Source organism: Schistocerca serialis, chromosome 10 (assembly GCF_023864345.2).
Source record: "Schistocerca serialis cubense isolate TAMUIC-IGC-003099 chromosome 10, iqSchSeri2.2, whole genome shotgun sequence".
In the NCBI taxonomy this organism is placed as follows: Eukaryota; Metazoa; Arthropoda; class Insecta; order Orthoptera; family Acrididae; genus Schistocerca; species Schistocerca serialis.
The window spans coordinates 9,917,632-9,938,635 of record NC_064647.1 but is presented as its reverse complement, the minus strand read 5'-3'; positions in this window follow the sequence as shown (position 1 = coordinate 9,938,635).

Here is a 21,004-nt window from a genome sequence, read left to right as displayed (position 1 = left end):
CAATGAGAACGTCCAAGGGATACAGTAAACCTGAAGTGAAGCATCGGAATCTATAACTAGTGTCAGAGGAGTGATTCAAAACTTTGACAGAAGGATGAGTCAGTCTTCTTGTACGTAAGTCGGCATTGTGCCTTTTGTATTTAATTCCGATGCAATTTCTGTGTTTCATCGTCAATAAGAAGGTCAGAGGGATACAGTAAACCTGAAGTGAAGCATCGGAATCTATAACTAGTATCACGGGAATGGTTCAAAACATAGAGATTAGGAAGAGTCAGTCTTCTTATACTTAAGTCGGCACTGTGCCTTTTGTATTTCATTCCGATGCTATTTCTGTGTTTCATCGTCAATTAGAAAGTCAGAGGGATACAGTAAACCTGAAGTGAAGCATCGGAATGTATAACTAGTGTCACAGGAATGGTTCAAATCATAGACAGTAGGAAGAGTCAGATTTCTTGTACTTGAGTCGGCATTGTGCTTAAGTATTTAATTCCGATGCAATTTCTGTGTTTCATCGTCAATAAGAAGGTCCAAGCGATACAGTAAACCTAAAGTGAAGCATCGGAAACTTTAACTAGTCTCACCGGAATGGTTCAAAACATAGACAGTAAGAAGAGTCAGTCTTCTTATACTTAAGTCGGCATTGTGCCTTTTCTATATAATTCCGATGCAATTTCTGTGTTTCATCGTCAATAAGAAGGTCAGAGGGATACAGTAAACCTGAAGTGAAGCATCGGAATCTATAACAAGTGTCATAGGAATGGTTCAAATAATAGACAGTTGGAAGAGTCAGTCTTTTTGTACTTAAGTCGGCATTGTGCCTTTTGTATTTAATTCCGATGCAATTTCTGTGTTTCATCGTCAATAAGAAGGCCCAAGGGATACAGTAAACCTGAAGTGAGGCATCGGAATCTAATACCGGTCTCACAGGAAAGGTTCATAGCATAGAGAGTAAGAAGAGCCAGTCATCTTGTATTTGAGTCGGCATTGTGCCTTTTGTATTTAATTCCGATGCAATTTCTGTGTTTCATCGTCAATAAGAAGGTCAGTGGGCTACAGTTAACCTAAAGTGAAGCATCGGAATCTATAGCTAGTGTCACAGGAATGGTTCAAAACATAGTCAGTAAGAAGAGTCAGTCCTCTTGTACTAAAGTCGGCTTTGCGCTTTTTGTATTTAAATCCGATGCAAATTCTATGTTTCATCGACAATAAGAAGGTCAGAGGGATACAGTAAACCTGAAGTGAAGCATCGGAATCTATAACTAGTGTCACAGGAATGGTTCAAAACTTAGACAGAAGGATGAGTCAGTCCTCTTGTACGTAAGTCGGCATTGTGCCTTATGTATTTAATTCCGATGCAATTTCTGTGTTTCATCGTCAATAAGAAGGTCAGCGGGATACAGTAAACCTGAAGTGAAGCATCGGAAACTATAAGTAGTGTCACGGGAATGGTTAAAAACATTGACAGTAAAAAGAGTCAGTCTTCGTGTACTTAAGTCGGCATCGTGCCTTTTGTATTTAATTCCGTTGCAATTTCTGTGTTTCATCGTCAACAAGAAGATCCAAGTGATACAGTAAACCTTAAGTGAAGCATCGGAATCTATAACTAGTGTCACAGGAATGGTTCAAAACATAGTCAGTAAGAAGAGTCAGTCCTCTTGTACTTAAGTCGGCATTGCGCCTTTTGTATTTATATCCGATGCAATTTCTGTGTTTCATCGACAATAAGAAGGTCAGAGGGATACAGTAAACCTGAAGTGAAGCATCGGAATCTATAACTAATGTCACAGGAATGGTTTAAAACATAGAAAGTTGGAAGAGTCAGTCTTCTTGTACTTAAGACGGCATTGTGACTTTTCTATTTAATTCCATTGCCGTTTCTGTGTTTCGTCATCAATGAGAAGGTCCAAGGGATACAGTAAACCTGAAGTGAAGCATCGGAATCTATAACTAGTGTCAGAGGAGTGGTTCAAAACTTAGACAGAAGGATGAGTCAGTCTTCTTGTAGGTAAGTCGGCATTGTGCCTTTTGTATTTAATTCCGATGCAATTTCTGTGTTTCATCGTCAATAAGAAGGTCAGAGGGATACAGTAAACCTGAAGTGAAGCATCGGAATCTATAACTAGTATCACGGGAATGGTTCAAAACATAGAGATTAGGAAGAGTCAGTCTTCTTATACTTAAGTCGGCACTGTGCCTTTTGTATTTCATTCCGATGCAATTTCTGTGTTTCATCGTCATTTAGAAAGTCAGAGGGATACAGTAAACCTGAAGTGAAGCATCGGAATGTATAACTAGTGTCACAGGAATGGTTCAAATCATAGACAGTAAGAAGAGTCAGATTTCTTGTACTTGAGTCGGCATTGTGCCTTTTGTATTTAATTCTGATGCAATTTCTGTGTTTCATCGTCAATAAGAAGGTCCAAGGGATACAATAAACATATTGTGAAGCATCGGAATCTAAAACTGGACTCACAGGAAATGTTCACAACATAGTCAGAAAGAAGAGACAGTCCTCTTGTACTTAAGTCGGCATTGCGCCTTTTGTATTTAAATCCGATGCAATTTCTGTGTTTCATCGACAATAAGAAGGTCAGAGGGATACAGTAAACCTGAAGTGAAGCATCGGAATCTATAACTAATGTCACAGGAATGGTTTAAAACATAGAAAGTTGGAAGAGTCAGTCTTCTTGTACTTAAGTCGGCATTGTGACTTTTCTATTTAATTCCGATGCAGTTTCTGTGTTTCGTCATCAATGAGAAGGTCCAAGGGATACAGTAAACCTAAAGTGAAGCATCGGAATCAATAACTAGTGTCACAGGAATGGTTCAAATCTTAGACAGAAGGATGAGTAAGTCATCTTGTAGGTAAGTCGGCATTGTGCTTTTCTTTTTAATTCCGAAGCAATTTCTGTGTTTCATCGTCAATAAGAAGGTCAGAGGGATACAGTAAACCTGAAGTGAAGCATCGGAATCTATAACTAGCATCACAGGAATGGTTCAAAACATAGAGATTAGGAAGAGTCAGTCTTCTTATACTTAAGTCGGCACTGTGCCTTTTGTATTTAATTCCGATGCAATATCTGTGTTTCATCGCCAATTAGAAGGTCAGAGGGATACAGTAAACCTGAAGTGAAGCATCGGAATATATAACTAGTGTCACAGGAATGGTTCAAATCATAGACAGTAGGAAGAGTCAGATTTCCTGTACTTGAGTCGGCATTGTGCCTTTTGTATTTAATTCCGATGCAATTTCTGTGTTTCATCGTCAATAAGAAGGTCCAAGGGATACAGTAAACCTGAAGTGAGGCATCGGAATCTATAAGTAGTGTCTCAGGAATGTTTCAAAACATAGACAGTAGGAAGAGTAAGTCTTCTAGTACTTAAGACGGCAATGTGCCTTTTGTATTTAATTCCGATGCAATTTCTGTGTTTCATCATCAATAAGAAGGTCAGAGGAATACAGTGAACCTGAAGTGAGGCATCGGAATCCATAACTAGTGTCGCAGGAATGGTTCAAAACATAGTAAGTAAGAAGAGTCAGTCATCTTGTACTTAAGTCGGCATGGTGCCTTTTGTATTTAATTCCGATGCAATTTCTGTGTTTCAACGTCAATAAGAGGGTCTAAGGGATACAGTAAACATATTGTGAAGCATCGGAATCTAAAACTGGTCTCACAGGAAATGTTCAAAGCATAGCCAGTAAGAAGAGTCAGTGCTCTTGTACTTAAGTCGGCATTGTGCCTTTTCTATTTAATTACGATGCAATTTCTGAGTTTCGTCGTCAATAAGAAGGTCCAAGGGATACAGTAAACCTGAAGTGAAGCATCGGAATCTAATACCGGTCTCACAGGAAAGGTTCATAGCACAGAGAGTAAGAAGAGCCAGTCATCTTGTATTTGATTCGGCATTGTGCCTTTTGTATTTAATTCCGATGCAATTTCTGTGTTTCTTCGTCAATAAGAAGGTCAGTGGGCTACAGTAAACCTGAAGTGAAGCATCGGAATCTATAACTAATGTCACAGGAATGGTTCAAAACATAGAAAGTTGGAAGAGTCAGTCTTCTTGTACTTAAGTCGGCATTGTGCCTTTTCTATTTAATTCCGATGCAGTTTCTGTGTTTCGTCGTCAATGAGAAGGTCCAAGGGATACAGTAAACCTGAAGTGAAGCATCGGAATCTATAACTAGTGTCACAGGAATGGTTCAAAACTTAGACAGAAGGATGAGTCAGTCTTCTTTTACGTAAGTCGGCAATGTGCCTTTTGTATTTAAATCCGATGCAATTTCTGTGTTTCATCGTCAATAAGAAGGTAAGAGGGATACAGTAAACCTGAAGTGAAGCATCGGAATCTATAACTAGTATCACGGGAATGGTTCAAAACATTGAGATTAGGAAGAGTCAGTCTTCTTATACTTAATTCGGCACTGTGCCTTTTGTATTTAATTCCGATGCGATTTCTGTGTTTCATCGTCAATTAGAAGGTCATAGGGATACAGTAAACCTGAAGTGAAGCATCGGAATGTATAACTAGTGTCACAGGAATGGTTCAAATCATAGACAGTAGGAAGAGTCAGATTTCTTGTACTTGAGTCGGCATTGTGCTTAAGTATCTAATTCCGATGCAATTTCTGTGTTTCATCGTCAATAAGAAGGTTCCAGTGATACAGTAAACCTAAAGTGAAGCATCGGGAACTTTCACTAGTGTCACCGGAATGGTTCAAATCATAGACAGTAAGAAGAGTCAGTCTTCTTGTACTTAAGTCGGTATTGTGCCCTTTGTATTTAATTCCGATGCAATTTCTGTGTTTCATCGTAAATAAGAAGGTCAGAGGGATATAGTAAACCTGAAGTGAAGCATCGGAATCTGTAACTAGTGTCACAGGAATGGTTCTAAACATAGACAGTAAGAAGAGTCAGTCTTCTTGTACTTAAGTCGGCATTGTGCCTTTTGTATTTAATTCCGATGCAATATCTGTGTTTCATCGTCAATAAGAAGGTCCAAGGGATACAATAAACATATTGTGAAGCATCGGAATCTAAAACTGGACTAACAGGAAATGTTCACAACATAGTCAGAAAGAAGAGACAGTCTTCTAGTACTTAAGTCGGCATTGTGCCTTTTGTATTTAATTCCGATGCAAATTCTGTGTTCCGTCGTCAATAAGAAGGTCAGAGGGATACAGTAAACCTGAAGCGAAGCATCGGAATCTATAACAAGTGTCATAGGAATGGTTCAAATAATAGACAGTAGGAAGAGTCAGATTTCTTGTACTTAAGTCGGCATTGTGCCTTTTCTTTTTAATTCCGATGCAAATTCTGTGTTTCGTCGTCAATTAGAAGGTCCAAGGTATACAGTAAACCTGAAGTGAAGCATCGGAATCTATAACTAGTGTCACAGGAATGGTTAAAAACAGAGACAGTAGGAAGAGTCAGTCTTCTTGTACTTAAGTCGGCATTGTGCCTTTTCTATTTAATTCCGATGCAAATTCTGTGTTCCGTCGTCAATAAGAAGGTCAGAGGGATACAGTAAACCTGAAGCGAAGCATCGGAATCTATAACAAGTGTCATAGGAATGGTTCAAATAATAGACAGTAGGAAGAGTCAGTCTTCTTGTACTTAAGTCGGCATTGTGCCTTTTTTAATTACTTCCGATGCAATTTCTGTGTTTCATCGTCAATAAGAAGGTCCAAGGGATACAGTAAACCTGAGGTGAGGCATCGGAATCTATAAGTAGTGACACAGGAATGTTTCAGAACATAGACAGTAGGAAGAGTAAGTCTTCTAGTACTTAAGTCGGCAATGTGCCTTTTGTATTTAATTCCGATGCAATTTCTGTGTTTCATCATCAATAAGAAGGTCAGAGGGATACAGTAAACCTGAAGTGAGGCATCAGAATCTATAACTAGTGTCACAGGAATGGTTCAAACATAGTCAGTAAGAAGAGTCAGTCATCTTGTACTTAAGTCGGCATGGTGCCTTTTGTATTTAATTCCGATGCAATTTCTGTGTGTCAACGTCAATAAGAAGGTCTAAGGGATACAGTAAACATATTGTGAAGCATCGGAATCTAAAACTGGTCTCACAGGAAATTTTCAAAACATAGGCAGTAAGAAGAGTCAGTCCTCTTGTACTTAAGTCGGCATTGTGCCTTTTCTATTTAATTCCGATGCAATTTCTGAGTTTCGTCGTCAATAAGAAGGTCCAAGGGATACAGTAAACCTGAAGTGAAGCATCGGAATCTAATACCGGTCTCACAGGAAAGGTTCATAGCATAGAGAGTAAGAAGAGCCAGTCATTTTGTATTTGAGTCGGCATTGTTCCTTTTGTATTTAAATCCGATGCAATTTCTGTGTTTCATCGACAATAAGAAGGTCAGAGGGATACAGTAAACCTGAAGTGAAGCATCGGAATCTATAGCTAGTGTCACAGGAATGGTTCAAAACATAGTCAGTAAGAAGTGTCAGTCCTCTTGTACTTAAGTCGGCATTGCGCCTTTTGTATTTAAATCCGATGCAATTTCTGTGTTTCATCAACAATAAGAAGGTCAGAGGGATACAGTAAACCTGAAGTGAAGCATCGGAATCTATAACTAATGTCACAGGAATGGTTCAAAACATAGAAAGTTGGAAGAGTCAGTCTTCTTGTACTTAAGTCGGCATTGTGCCTTTTCTATTTAATTCCGATGCAGTTTCTGTGTTTCGTCGTCAATGAGAAGGTCCAAGGGATACAGTAAACCTGAAGTGAAGCATCTGAATCAATAACTAGTGTCACAGGAATGGTTCAAAACTTAGACAGAAGGATGAGTCAGTCTTCTTGTACGTAAGTCGGCATTGTGCCTTTTGTATTTAATTCCGATGCAATTTCTGTGTTTCATCGTCAATAAGAATGTCAGACGGATACAGTAAACCTGAAGTGAAGCATCGGAATCTATAACTAGTATCACGGGAATGGTTCAAAGCATAGAGATTAGGAAGAGTCAGTCTTCTTATACTTAAGTCGGCACTGTGCCTTTTGTATTTAATTCCGATGCAATTTCTGTGTTTCATCGCCAATTAGAAGGTCAGAGGTATACAGTAAACCTGAAGTGAAGCATCGGAATGTATAACTAGTGTCACAGGAATGGTTCAAATCATAGACAGTAGGAAGAGTCAGATTTCTTGTACTTGAGTCGGCATTGTACCTTTTGTATTTAATTCTGATGCAATTTCTGTGTTTCATCGTCAATAAGAAGGTCCAAGGGATACATTAAACATATTGTGAAGCATCGGAATCTAAAACTGGACTCACAGGAAATGTTCACAACATAGTCAGAAAGAAGAGACAGTCCTCTTGTACTTAAGTCGGCATTGCGCCTTTTGTATTTAAATCCGATGCAATTTCTGTGTTTCATCGACAATAAGAAGGTCAGAGGGATACAGTAAACCTGAAGTGAAGCATCGGAATCTATAACTAATGTCACAGGAATGGTTTAAAACATAGAAAGTTGGAAGAGTCAGTCTTCTTGTACTTATGTCGGCATTGTGCCTTTTCTATTTAATTCCGATGCAGTTTCTGTGCTTCGTCATCAATGAGAAGGTCCAAGGGATACAGTAAACCTGAAGTGAAGCATCGGAATCTATAACTAGTGTCAGAGGAGTGGTTCAAATCTTAGACAGAAGGATGAGTCAGACTTCTTGTACGTAAGTCGGCATTGTGCCTTTCGTATTTAATTCCGATGCAATTTCTGTGTTTCATCGTCAATAAGAAGGTCAGAGGGATACAGTAAACCTGAAGTGAAGCATCGGAATCTATAACTAGTATCACGGGAATGGTTCAAAGCATAGAGATTAGGAAGAGTACGTCTTCTTATACTTAAGTCGGCACTGTGCCTTTTGTATTTCATTCCGATGCAATTTCTGTGTTTCATCGTCAATTAGAAGGTCAGAGGGATACAGTAAACCTGAAGTGAAGCATCGGAATGTATAACTAGTGTCACAGGAATGGTTCAAATCATAGACAGTAGGAAGAGTCAGATTTCTTGTACTTGAGTCGGCATTGTGTTTAAGTATTTAATTCCGATGGAATTTCTGTGTTTCATCGTAAATAAGAAGGTCAGAGGGATACAGTAAACCTGAAGTGAAGCATCGGAATCTGTAACTAGTGTCACAGGAATGGTTCTAAACATAGACAGTAAGAAGAGACAGTCTTCTTGTAGTTAAATCGGCACTGTGCCCTTTGTATTTTATTCCGATGCAATTTCTGTGTTTCATCGTAAATAAGAAGGTCAGAGGGATACAGTAAACCTGAAGTGAAGCATCGGAATCTGTAACTAGTGTCACAGGAATGATTCTAAACATAGACAGTAAGAAGAGTCAGTCTTCTTGTACTAAAGTCGGCATTGTGCCTTTTGTGTTTAATTCCGATGCAATTTCTGTGTTTCATCGTCAATAAGAAGGTCCAAGGGATACAGTAAACCCGAAGTGAGGCATCGGAATCTATAAGTAGTGTCACAGGATTGTTTCAAAACATAGACAGTAGGAAGAGTAAGTCTTCTAGTACTTAAGTCGGCAGTGTGCCTTTTGTATTTAATTCCGATGCAATATCTGTGTTACATCATCAATAAGAAGGTCAGAGGGATACAGTAAACCTGAAGTGAAGCATCGGAATCTATAACTAGTGTCACAGGAATGGTTGAAAGCATAGTCAGTAAGAAGAGTCAGTCATCTTGTACTTAAGTCGGCATGGTGCCTTTTGTATTTAATTCCGACGCAATTTCTGTGTTTCTACGTCAATAAGAAGGTCTAAGGGATACAGGAAACATATTGTGAAGCATCAGAATCTAAAACTGGTCTCACAGGAAATGTTCAAAGCATAGCCGGTAAGTAGAGTCAGTCCTCTAGTACTTAAGTCGGCATTGTGCCATTTCTATTTAATTCCGACGCAATTTCTGTGTTTCTACGTCAATAAGAAGGTCTAAGGGATACAGGAAACATATTGTGAAGCATCGAAATCTAATACCGGTCTCACAGGAAAGGTTCATAGCATAGAGAGTAAGAAGAGCCAGTCATCTTGTATTTGAGTCGGCATTGTGCCTTTTGTATTTAATTCCGATGCAATTTCTGTGTTTCATCGTCAATAAGAAGGTCAGTGGGCTACTGTAAACCTGAAGTGAAGCATCGGAATCTAAAGCTAGTGTCACAGGAATGGTTCAAAACATAGTCAGTAAGAAGAGTCAGTCCTCTTGTACTTAAGTCGGCATTGCGTCTTTTGTATTTAAATCCGATGCGAATTCTATGTTTCATCGACAATAAGAAGGTCAGAGGGATACAGTAAACCTGAAGTGAAGCATCGGAATCTGTAACTAGTGTCACAGGAATGGTTCAAAACTTAGACAGAAGGATGAGTCAGTCTTCTTGTACGTAAGTCGGCATTGTGCCTTATGTATTTAATTCCGATGCAATTTCTGTGTTTCATCGTCAATAAGAAGGTCAGCGGGATACAGTAAACCTGAAGTGAAGCATCGGAATCTATAAGTAGTGTCACGGGATTGGTTAAAAACATTGACAGTATAAAGAGTCAGTCTTCGTGTACTTAAGTCGGCATCGTGCCTTTTGTATTTAATTCCGTTGCAATATCTGTGTTTCATCGTCAAGGAGAAGAACCAAGTGATACAGTAAACCTTAAGTGAAGCATTGGAATCAATAACTAGTGTCACAGGAATGGTTCAAAACATAGTCAGTAAGAAGAGTCAGTCCTCTTGTACTTAAGTCGACATTGCGCCTTTTGTATTTAAATCCGATGCAATTTCTGTGTTTCATCGACAATAAGAAGGTCAGAGGGATACAGTAAACCTGAAGTGAAGCATCGGAATCTATAACTAATGTCACAGGAATGGTACAAAACATAGAAATTTGGAAGAGTCAGTCTGCTTGTACTTAAGTCGGCATTGTGCCTTTTCTATTTAATTCCGATGCAGTTTCTGTGTTTCGTCGTCAATGAGAAGGTTTAAGGGATACAGTAAACCTGAAGTGAAGCATCGGAATCTATAACTAGTGTCACAGGAATGGTTCAAAACTTAGACAGAAGGATGAGTAAGTCATCTTGTACGTAAGTCGGCATTGTGCCTTTTGTATTTAATTCCGATGCAATTTCTGTGTTTCATCGTCAATAAGAAGGTCAGAGGGATACAGTAAACCTGAAGTGAAGCATCGGAATCTATAACTAGTATCACAGGAATGGTTCAAAACATAGAGATTAGGAAGAGTCAGTCTTCTTATACTTAATCGGCACTGTGCCTTTTGTATTTAATTCCGATGCAATATCTGTGTTTCATCGCCAATTAGAAGGTCAGAGGGATACAGTAAACCTGAAGTGAAGCATCGGAATATAAAACTAGTGTCACAGGAATGGTTGAAATCATAGACAGTAGGAAGAGTCAGATTTCTTGTACTTGAGTCGGCATTGTGCCTTTTGTATTTAATTCTGATGCAATTTCTGTGTTTCATCGTCAATAAGAAGGTCCAAGGGATACAATGAACATATTGTGAAGCGTCGTAATCTAAAACTGGACTCACAGAAAATGTTCACAACATAGTCAGAAAGAAGAGACAGTCCTCTTGTACTTAAGTCGGCATTGCGCCTTTTGCATTTAAATCCGATGCAATTTCTGTGTTTCATCGACAATAAGAAGGTCAGAGGGATACAGTAAATCTGAAGTGAAGCATCGGAATCTATAACTAATGTCTCAGGAATGGTTCAAAACATAGAAAGTTGGAATAGTCAGTCTTCTTGTACTTAAGTCGGCATTGTGTCTTTTCTATTTAATTCCGGTGCAGTTTCGGTGTTTCGTCGTCAATGAGAAGGTCCAAGGGATACAGTAAACCTGAAGTGAAGCATCGGAATCTATAACTAGCGTCAGAGGAATGGTTCAAAACTTAGACAGAAGGATGAGTCAGTCTCATTGTACGTAAGTCGGCATTGTGCCTTTTGTATTTAATTCCGATGCAATTTCTGTGTCTCATCGTCAATAAGAAGGTCAGAGGGATACAGTAAATCTGAAGTGAAGCATCGGAATCTATAACTAGTATCACGGGAATGGTTCAAAACATAGAGATTAGGAAGAGTCAGTCTTCTTATACTTAAGTTGGCACTGTGCCTTTTGTATTTCATTCCGATGCAATTTCTGTGTTTCATTGTCAATTAGAAGGTCAGAGGGATACAGTAAACCTGAAGTGAAGCATCGGAATGTATAACAAGTGTCACATTAATGGTTCAAATCATAGACAGTAGGAAGAGTCAGATTTCTTGTACTTGAGTCGGCATTGTGCTTAAGTATTTAATTCCGATGCAATTTCTGTGTTTCATCGTCAATAAGAAGGTCCAAGTGATACAGTAAACCTAAAGTGAAGCATCGGAAACTTTAACTAGTGTCACCGGAATGGATCAAAACATAGACAGTAAGAAGAGTCAGTCTTCTTGTAGTTAAATCGGCATTGTGCCCTTTGTATTTAATTCAGATGCAATTTCTGTGTTTCATCGTAAATAAGAAGGTCAGAGGGATACAGTGAACCTGAAGTGAAGCATCGGAATCTGTAACTAGTGTCACAGTAATGGTTCTAAACATAGACAGTAAGAAGAGTCAGTCTTCTTGTACTTAAGTCGGCATTGTGCCTTTTGTATTTAATTCCGATGCAATATCTGTGTTTCATCGTCAATAAGAAGGTCCAAGGGATACAATAAACATATTGTGAAGCATCGGAATATAAACTGGACTCACAGGAAATGTTCACAACATATTCAGAAAGAAGAGACTGTCTTTTAGTACTTAGGTCGGCATTGTGCCTTTTGTATTTAATTCCGATGCAATTTCTGTGTTTCGTCGTCAATAGGAAGGTCAGAGGGATACAGTAAACCTGAAGTGAGGCATCGGAATTTATAAGTAGTGTCACAGAAATGTTTCAAAGCATAGACAGTAGGAAGAGTAAGTCTACTAGTACTTAAGTCGGCATTGTGCCTTTTGTATTTAATTCCGATGCAATTTCTGTGTTTCATCATCAATAAGAAGGTCAGAGGGATACAGTAAACCTGAAGGGAAGCATCGGAATCTATAACTAGTGTCACAGGAATGGTTCAAAGCATAGTCAGTAAGAAGAGTCAGTCATCTTGTACTTAAGTCGGCATGGTGCCTTTTGTATTTAATTCCGATGCAATTTCTGTGTTTCTACGTCAATAAGAAGGTCTAAGGGATACAGGAAACATATTGTGAAGCATCGGAATCTAAAACTGGTCTCACAGGAAATGTTCAAAGCATAGCCAGTAAGAAGAGTCAGTCCTCTTGTACTTAAGTCGGCATTGTGACTTTTCTATTTAATTCCGATGCAATTTCTGTGTTTCATCATCAAGATGAAGGTAAGAGAGATACAGTAAACCTGAAGTGAACATCGGAATGTATAACTAGTGTCACAGGAGTAGTTCAAAACATAGAAGTAGGATGAGTCAGTTTTCTTGTACTTGAGTCGGCATTGTGCCTTTTGTATTTATTTCCCATGCAATTTCTGTGTTTCATCGTCAATAAGAAGGTCAGAGGGATACAGTAAACCTGAAGTGAAGCATCGGAATCTATAACAAGTGTCATAGGAATGGTTCAAATAATAGACAGTAGGAAGAGTCAGTCTTCTTGTACTTAAGTCGGCATTGTGCCTTTTGTATTTAATTCCGATGCAATTTCTGTGTTTCATCGTCAATACGAAGGTCCAAGGGATACAGTAAACCTGAAGTGAGGCATCGGAATCTATAAGTAGTGTCACAGGAATGTTTCAAAGCATAGACAGTAGGAAGAGTAAGTCTACTAGTAAATAAGTCGGCATTGTGCCTTTTGTATTTAATTCCGATGCAATTTCTGTGTTACATCATCAATAAGAAGGTCAGAGGGATACAGTAAACCTGAAGGGAAGCATCGGAATCTATAACTAGTGTCACAGGAATGGTTCAAAGCATAGTCAGTAAGAAGAGTCAGTCATCTTGTACTTAAGTCGGCATGGTGCCTTTTGTATTTAATTCCGATGCAATTTCTGTGTTTCTACGTCAATAAGAAGGTCTAAGGGATACAGGAAACATATTGTGAAGCATCGGAATCTAAAACTGGTCTCACAGGAAATGTACAAAGCATAGCCAGTAAGAAGAGTCAGTCCTCTTGTACTTATGTCGGCATTGCGCCTTTTGTATTTAATTCTGATGCAATTTCTGTGTTTCATCGTCAATAAGAAGGTCCAAGGGATACAATAAACATATTGTGAAGCATCGGAATCTAAAACTGGACTCACAGAAAATGTTCACAACATAGTCAGAAAGAAGAGACAGTCCTCTTGTACTTATGTCGGCATTGCGCCTTTTGCATTTAAATCCGATGCAATTTCTGTGTTTCATCGACCATAAGAAGGTCAGAGGGATACAGTATATCTGAAGTGAAGCATCGGAATCTATAACTAATGTCACAGGAATGGTTCAAAACATAGAAAGTTGGAATAGTCAGTCTTCTGGTACTTAAGTCGGCATTGTGTCTTTTCTATTTAATTCCGGTGCAGTTTCTGTGTTTCGTCGTCAATGAGAAGGTCCAAGGGATACAGTAAACCTGAAGTGAAGCATCGGAATCTATAACTAGTGTCAGAGGAATGGTTCAAAACTTAGACAGAAGGATGAGTCAGTCTTCTTGTACGTAAGTCGGCATTGTGCCTTTTGTATTTAATTCCGATGCAATATCTGTGTTTCATCGTCAATAAGAAGGTCAGAGGGATACAGTAATCCTGAAGCGAAGCATCGGAATCTATAACTAGTATCACGGGAATGGTTCAAAACATAGAGATTAGGAAGAGTCAGTCTTCTTATACTTAAGTTGGCACTGTGCCTTTTGTATTTCATTCCGATGCAATTTCTGTGTTTCATCGTCAATTAGAATGTCAGAGGGATACAGTAAACCTGAAGTGAAGCATCGGAATGTATAACTAGTGTCACAGGAATGGTTCAAATCATAGACAGTAGGAAGAGTCAGATTTCTTGTACTTGAGTCGGCATTGTGCTTAAGTATTTAATTCCGATGCAATTTCTGTGTTTCATCGTCAATAAGAAGGTCCAAGTGATACAGTAAACCTAAAGTGAAGCATCGGAAACTTTAACTAGTGTCACCGGAATGGTTCAAAACATAGACAGTAAGAAGAGTCAGTCTTCTTGTACTTATGTCGGCATCGTGCCCTTTGTATTTAATTCCGATGCAATTTCTGTGTTTCATCGTAAATAAGTAGGTCAGAGGGATACAGTGAACCTGAAGTGTAGCATCGGAATCTGTAACTAGTGTCACAGGAATAGTTCTAAACATAGACAGTAAGAAGAGTCAGTCTTCTTGTACTTAAGTCGGCATTGTGCCTTTTGTATTTAATTCCGATGCAATATCTGTGTTTCATCGTCAATAAGAAGGTCCAAGGGATACAATAAACCTGAAGTGAAGCATCGGAATCTATAACTAGTGTCCCAGGAATGGTTCAAAACATAGATAGTAAGAAAAGTCAGTCTTCCTGTACTTAAGTCGGCATTGTGCCTTTTCTATTTCATTCCGATGCAATTTCTGTGTTTCATCATCAAGATGAAGGTAGGAGAGACACAGTAAACCTGAAGTGAGCATCGGAATGTATAACTAAAGTCACAGGAGTGGTTCAAAACATAGAGAGTAGGAAGAGTCAGTTTTCTTGTACTTGAGTCGGCATTGTGCCTTTTGTATTTAATTCCGATGCAATTTCTGTGTTTCGACGTCAATAGGAAGGTCAGAGGGCTACAGTAAACCTGAAGTGAAGCATCGGAATCTATGGCTAGTGTCACAAAATTGGTTCAAAACAGAGACAGTAGGAAGAGTCAGTCTTCTTGTACTTATGTCGGCATTGTGCCTTTTCTATTTAATTCCGATGCAAGTTCTGTGTTTCGTCGTTAATAAGAAGGTCCAAGGGATACAGTAAACCTGAAGTGAAGCATCGGAATCTATAACTAGTGTCCCAGGAATGGTTCAAAACATAGACAGTAAGAAAAGTCAGTCTTCCTGTACTTAAGTCGGCATTGTGCCTTTTCTATTTCATTCCGATGCAATTTCTGTGTTTCATCATCAAGATGAAGGTAGGAGAGATACAGTAAACCTGAAGTGAGCATCGGAATGTGTAACTAAAGTCACAGGAGTGGTTCAAAACATAGAGAGTAGGAAGAGTCAGTTTTCTTGTACTTGAGTCGGCATTGTGCCGTTTGTATTTAATTCCGATGCAATTTCTGTGTTTCATCGTCAATAAGAAGGTCAGAGGGATACAGTAAACCTGAAGTGAAGCATCGGAATCTATAACAAGTGTCATAGGAATGGTTCAAATAATAGACAGTAGGAAGAGTCAGTCTTCTTGTACTTAAGTCGGCATTGTGCCATTTGTATTTAATTCCGATGCATTTTCTGTGTTTCATCGTCAATAAGAAGGTCCAAGGGATACAAAAACCTGAAGTGAGGCATCGGAATCTATAAGTAGTGTCACAGGAATGTTTCAAAACATAGACAGTAGGAAGAGTAAGTCTACTAGTACTTAAGTCGGCATTGTGCCTTTTGTATTTAATTCCGATGCAATTTCTGTGTTACATCATCAAGAAGAAGGTCAGAGGGATACAGTAAACCTGAAGGGAAGCATCGGAATATATAACTAGTGTCACAGGAATGGTTCAAAACATAGTCAGTAAGAAGAGTCAGTCATCTTGTACTTAAGTCGGCATGGTGCCTTTTGTATATAATTCCGATGGAATTTCTGTGTTTCTACGTCAATAAGAAGGTCTAAGGGATACAGGAAACATATTGTGAAGCATCGGAATCTAAAACTGGTCTCACAGGAAATGTTCAAAGCATAGCCAGTAAGAAGAGTCAGTGCTCTTGTACTTAAGTCGGCATTGAGCCTTTTCTATTTAATTCCGATGCAATTTCTGGGTTTCGTCGTCAATAAGAAGGTCCAAGGGTTACAGTAAACCAGAAGTGAAGCATCGGAATCTAATACCGGTCTCACAGGAAAGGTTCATAGCATAGAGAGTAAGAAGAGCCAGTCATCTTGTTTTTGAGTCGGCATTGTGCTTTTGTATTTAATTCCGATGAAATTTCTGTGTTTCATCGTCAATAAGATGGTCAGTGGGCTACAGTAAACCTGAAGTGAAGCATCGGAATCTATAGCTAGTGTCACAGGAATGGTTCAAAACATAGTCAGTAAGAAGAGTCAGTCCTCGTGTACTTAAGTCGGCATTGCGCCTTTTGTATTTAAATCCGATGCAATTTCTATGTTTCATCGAAAATAAGAAGGTCAGAGGGATACAGTAAACCTGAAGTGAAGCATCGGAATCTATAACTAGTGTCACAGGAATGGTTCAAAACTTAGACAGAAGGATGAGTCTGACTTCTTGTACATAAGTCGGCATTGCGCCTTTTGTATTTAATTCCGATGCAATTTCTGTGTTTCATCCTAAATAAGAAGGTCAGAGGGATACAGTAAACCTGAAGTGAAGCATCGGAATCTATAACTAGTATCACGGGAATGGTTCAAAACATAGAGATTAGGAAGAGTCAGTCTTCTTATACTTAAGTCGGCACTGTGTGTTTTTGTATTTAATTCCGATGCAATTTTTTGTGTTTCATCGTCAATTAGAAGGTCAGAGGGATACAGTAAACCTGAAGTGAAGCATCGGAATGTATAACTAATGTCACAGGAATGGCTCAAATCATAGACAGGAGGAAGAGTCAGATTTCTTGTACTTGAATCGGCATTGTGCCTTTTGTATTTAATTCTGATGCAATTTCTGTGTTTCATCGTCAATAAGAAGGTCCAAGGGATACAGTAAACCTGAAGTAAGGCATCGGAATCTATAACTAGTGTCACAGGAATGGTTCAAAACATAGACAGTAGGAAGAGTAAGTCTTCTAGTACTTAAGTCGGCATTGTGCCTGTTGTATCTAATTCCGATGCAATTTCTCTGTTTCATCATCAATAAGAAGGTCCAACTGATACAGTAAACCTGAAGTGAGGCATCGGAATCTATAACTAGTGTCACAGGAATGGTTTAAAGCATAGTCAGTAAGAAGAGTCAGTCTTCTTGTACTTAAGTCGGCATGGTGCCTTCTGTATTTAATTGCGATGCAATTTCTGTGTTTCATCGTTAATAAGAAGGTCCAAGGGATACACTAAACATATTGTGAAGCATCGGAATCTAAAACTGGTCTCACAGGAAATGTTCAAAACATAGTCAGTAAGAAGAGTCAGTCCTCTTGTACTTAAGTCGGCATTGTGCCTTTTCTATTTTATTCCGATGCAATTTCTGTGTTTCGTCGACAATGAGAAGGTCCAAGGGATACAGTAAACCTGAAGTGAGGCATCGGAATCTATAACTAGTGTCACAGGAATGGTTCAAAACATAGACCGTAGGAAGAGTCGGATTTCTTGTACGTGAGTCGGCATTGTGCCTTTTGTATTTAAATCCGATGCAATTTCTGTGTTTCATCGTCAATACGAATGGTCCAAGTGATACAGTAAACCTAAAGTGAAGCATCGGAAACTATAACTAGTGTAACCGGAACGGTTCAAAACATAGACAGTAAGAAGAGTCAGTCTTCTTGTACTTAAGCCGGCATTGTGCATTTTGTATTTAATTCCGATGCAATTTCTGTGTTTCATCGTCAATAAGAAGGTCAGAGGGATCCAGGAAACCTGAAGTGAGGCATCGGAATCTATAACTAGTGTCACAGGAATGGTTCAAAACATAGTCAGTAAGAAGAGTCAGTCTTCTTGTACTTAAGTCGGCATGGTGCCTTTTGTATTTAATTCCGATGCTACTTCTGTGTTTCATCGTCAATAAGAAAGTCCAAGGGATACAGTAAACATATTGTGACGCATCGGAATCTAAAACTGATCTCACAGGAAATGTTCAAAACATAGCCAGTAAGAAGAGTCAGTCCTCTTGTACTTAAGTCGGCATTGTGCCTTTTCTATTTAATTCCGATGCAATTTCTGTGTTTCGTCATCAATAAGAAGGTACAAGGGATACAGTAAACCTGAAGTGAAGCATCGGAATCTAATACCGGTCTCACAGAAAAGGTTCATAGCATAGAGAGTAAGAAGAGCCAGTCATCTCTTCTTTGAGTCGGCATTGTGCCTTTTGTATTTATTTCCGATGCAATTTCTGTGTTTCATCGTCAATTAGAAGGTCAGAGGGCTACAGTAAACCTGAAGTGAAGCATCGGATCTATAGCTAGTGTCACAGGAATGGTTCAAAACAGAGACAGTAGGAAGAGTCAGTCTTCTTGTACTTAAGTCGGCATTGTGCCTTTTCTATTTAATTCCGATGCAAATTCTATGTTTCCTCGTCAATAAGAAGGTCCAAGGGATACAGTAAACCTGAAGTGAAGCATCGGAATCTATAACTAGTATCACAGGAATGGTTCAAAACATAGACAGTAAGAAAAGTCAGTCTTCTTGTACGTAAGTCGGCATTGTGCCTTTTCTATTTAATTCCGTTGCAATTTCTGTGTTTCATCATCAAGTAGAAGGTCAGAGGGATACAGTAAACCTGAAGTGAAGCATCGTAATGTATAACTAGTGTCACAGGAATGGTTCAAAACATAGACATTAGGAAGAATCAGTTTTCTTGTACTTGAGTCGGCATTGTGCCTTTTGTATTTAATTCCGATGCAATTTCTGTGTTTCATCGCCAATAAGAAAGTCAGAGAGATACAGTAAACCTGAAGTGAAGCATCGGAATCTATAACAAGTTTCACAGGAATGTTTCAAAAAATAGACAGTAGGAAGAGTCAGTCTTCTTATACTAAAGTCGGCATTGTGCCTTTTGTATTTAATTCCGATGCAATTTCTGTGTTTCATCGTCAATAAGAAGGTCCAAGGGATACAGAAAACCTGAAGTGAGGCATCCGAATCTATAACTAGTGTCACAGGAATGGTTCAAAACATAGACAGTAGGAAGAGTAAGTCTTCTAGTACTTAAGCCGGCATTGTGCCTTTTGTCTTTAATTCCGATGCAAATTCTGTGATTCATCATCAATAAGAAGGTCCAAGGGATACAGTAAACCTGAAGTTAGGCATCGGAATCTATAACTAGTGTCACAGGCCTGGTTCAAAACATAGTCAGTAAGAAGAGTCAGTCTTCTTGCACTTAAGTCGGCATGGTGCCTTTTGTATTTAATTCCGATGCAATTTCTGTGTTTCATCGCCAGTAAGAAGTTCCAAGGGATAAGGTAAACGAATTGTGAAGCATCGGAATCTAAAACTGGTCTCACAGGAAATGTTCAAAACATAGTCAGTAAGAAGAGTCAGTCATCTTGTACTTAAGTCGGCATTGTGCCTTTTCTATTTAATTGCGATGCAATTTCAGTGTTTCGTCATCAATAAGAAGGTCCAAGGGAAACAGTGAACCTGAAGTGAAGCATCGGAATCTAATACCGGTCTCACAGGAAAGGCTCATAGCATAGAGAGTAAGAAGAGCCAGTCATCTTGTATTTGAGTCGGCATTGTGCCTTTTGTATTTAATTCCGATACGATTTCTAAGTTTCATCATAAATAAGAAGGTCAGAGGGATACAGAAAAACTGAAGTGAAGCATCGGAACCTATAACTAGTGTCACAGGAATGGTTAAAAACATTGACTGTAAAAAGAGTCAGTCTTCTCGTACTTAAGTCGGCATTGTGCCTTTTGTATTTAATTCCGATGCATATTCTAAGTTTCATCGTCAATAAGAAAATCCAAGTGATACAGTAAACCTAAAGTGAAGCATCGGAATCTATAACTAGTGTCACAGGAATGGTTCAAAACATAGTCAGTAAGAAGAGTCAGTCTTCTTGTACTTAAGTCAGCATTGTGCCTTTTCTATATAATTCCGATGCAATTTCTGTGTTTTATCGTCAATAAGAAGGTCAGAGGGATACAGTAAACCTGAAGTGAAGCATCGGAATCTATAAGTAGTGTCACAGGGATGGTTCAAAACGTAGACAGTAGGAAGAGTCAGTATTCTTGTACTTAAGTCGTCATTGTGACTTTTGTATTTAATTCCGATGCAATATCTGTGTTTCATCGTCAATCAGAGGGTCAGAGGGATACAATAAACCTGCAGTGAGGCATCAGAATCCATAACTAGTGCCACAGGAATGGTTCAAATCATAGACAGTAAGAAGAGTCAGTCTACTTGTACTTAAGTCAGCATTGTGCCTTTTCTATATAATTCCGATGCAATTTCTGTGTTTCATCATCAAGAAGAAGGTCAGAGGGATACAGTAAACCTGAAGTGAAGCATCGGAATGTATAACTAGTGTCACAGGAATGGTTAAAAACATAGACAGTCGGAAGAGTCATTCTTCTTGTACTTGAGTCGGCATTGTGCCTTTTGTATTTAATTCCGATGCGGTTTCTGTGTTTCATTGTCAATGAGAAGGTCAAAGGGATATAGTAAACCTGTAGTGAAGCATCGGAATCTGTAACAAGTGTCACAGGAATGGTTCAAAAAATAGACACTAGGAAAAGTCAGTCTTCTTGTACTTAAGTCGGCATTGTGATTTTTGTATTTAATTCCGATGCAATTTCTGTGATTCATCGTCAATAAGAGGGACAGAGCGATACAGTAAACCTGAAGTGAGGCATCAGAATCTATAACTAGTGTCACAGGAATGGTTCAAAACATAGACAGTAGGAAGAGTCAGTATTCTTGTACTTAAGTCGCCATTGTGCCTTTTGTTTTTAATTCCGATTCAACTTCTGTGTTTCATCGGCAATAAGAAGGTCCAAGGGACACAGTAAACCTGAAGTGAGGCATCGGAATCTATAACTAGTGTCACAGGAATGGTTCAAAACATAGACAGTACGAAAAGTCAGTCTTCTTGTACTTAAGTCAGCATTGTGCCTTTTCTGTTTAATTCCGATGCTATACCTTTTTTGCATCGTCAATAAGAAAGTCCAAGGGATACAGTAAACATA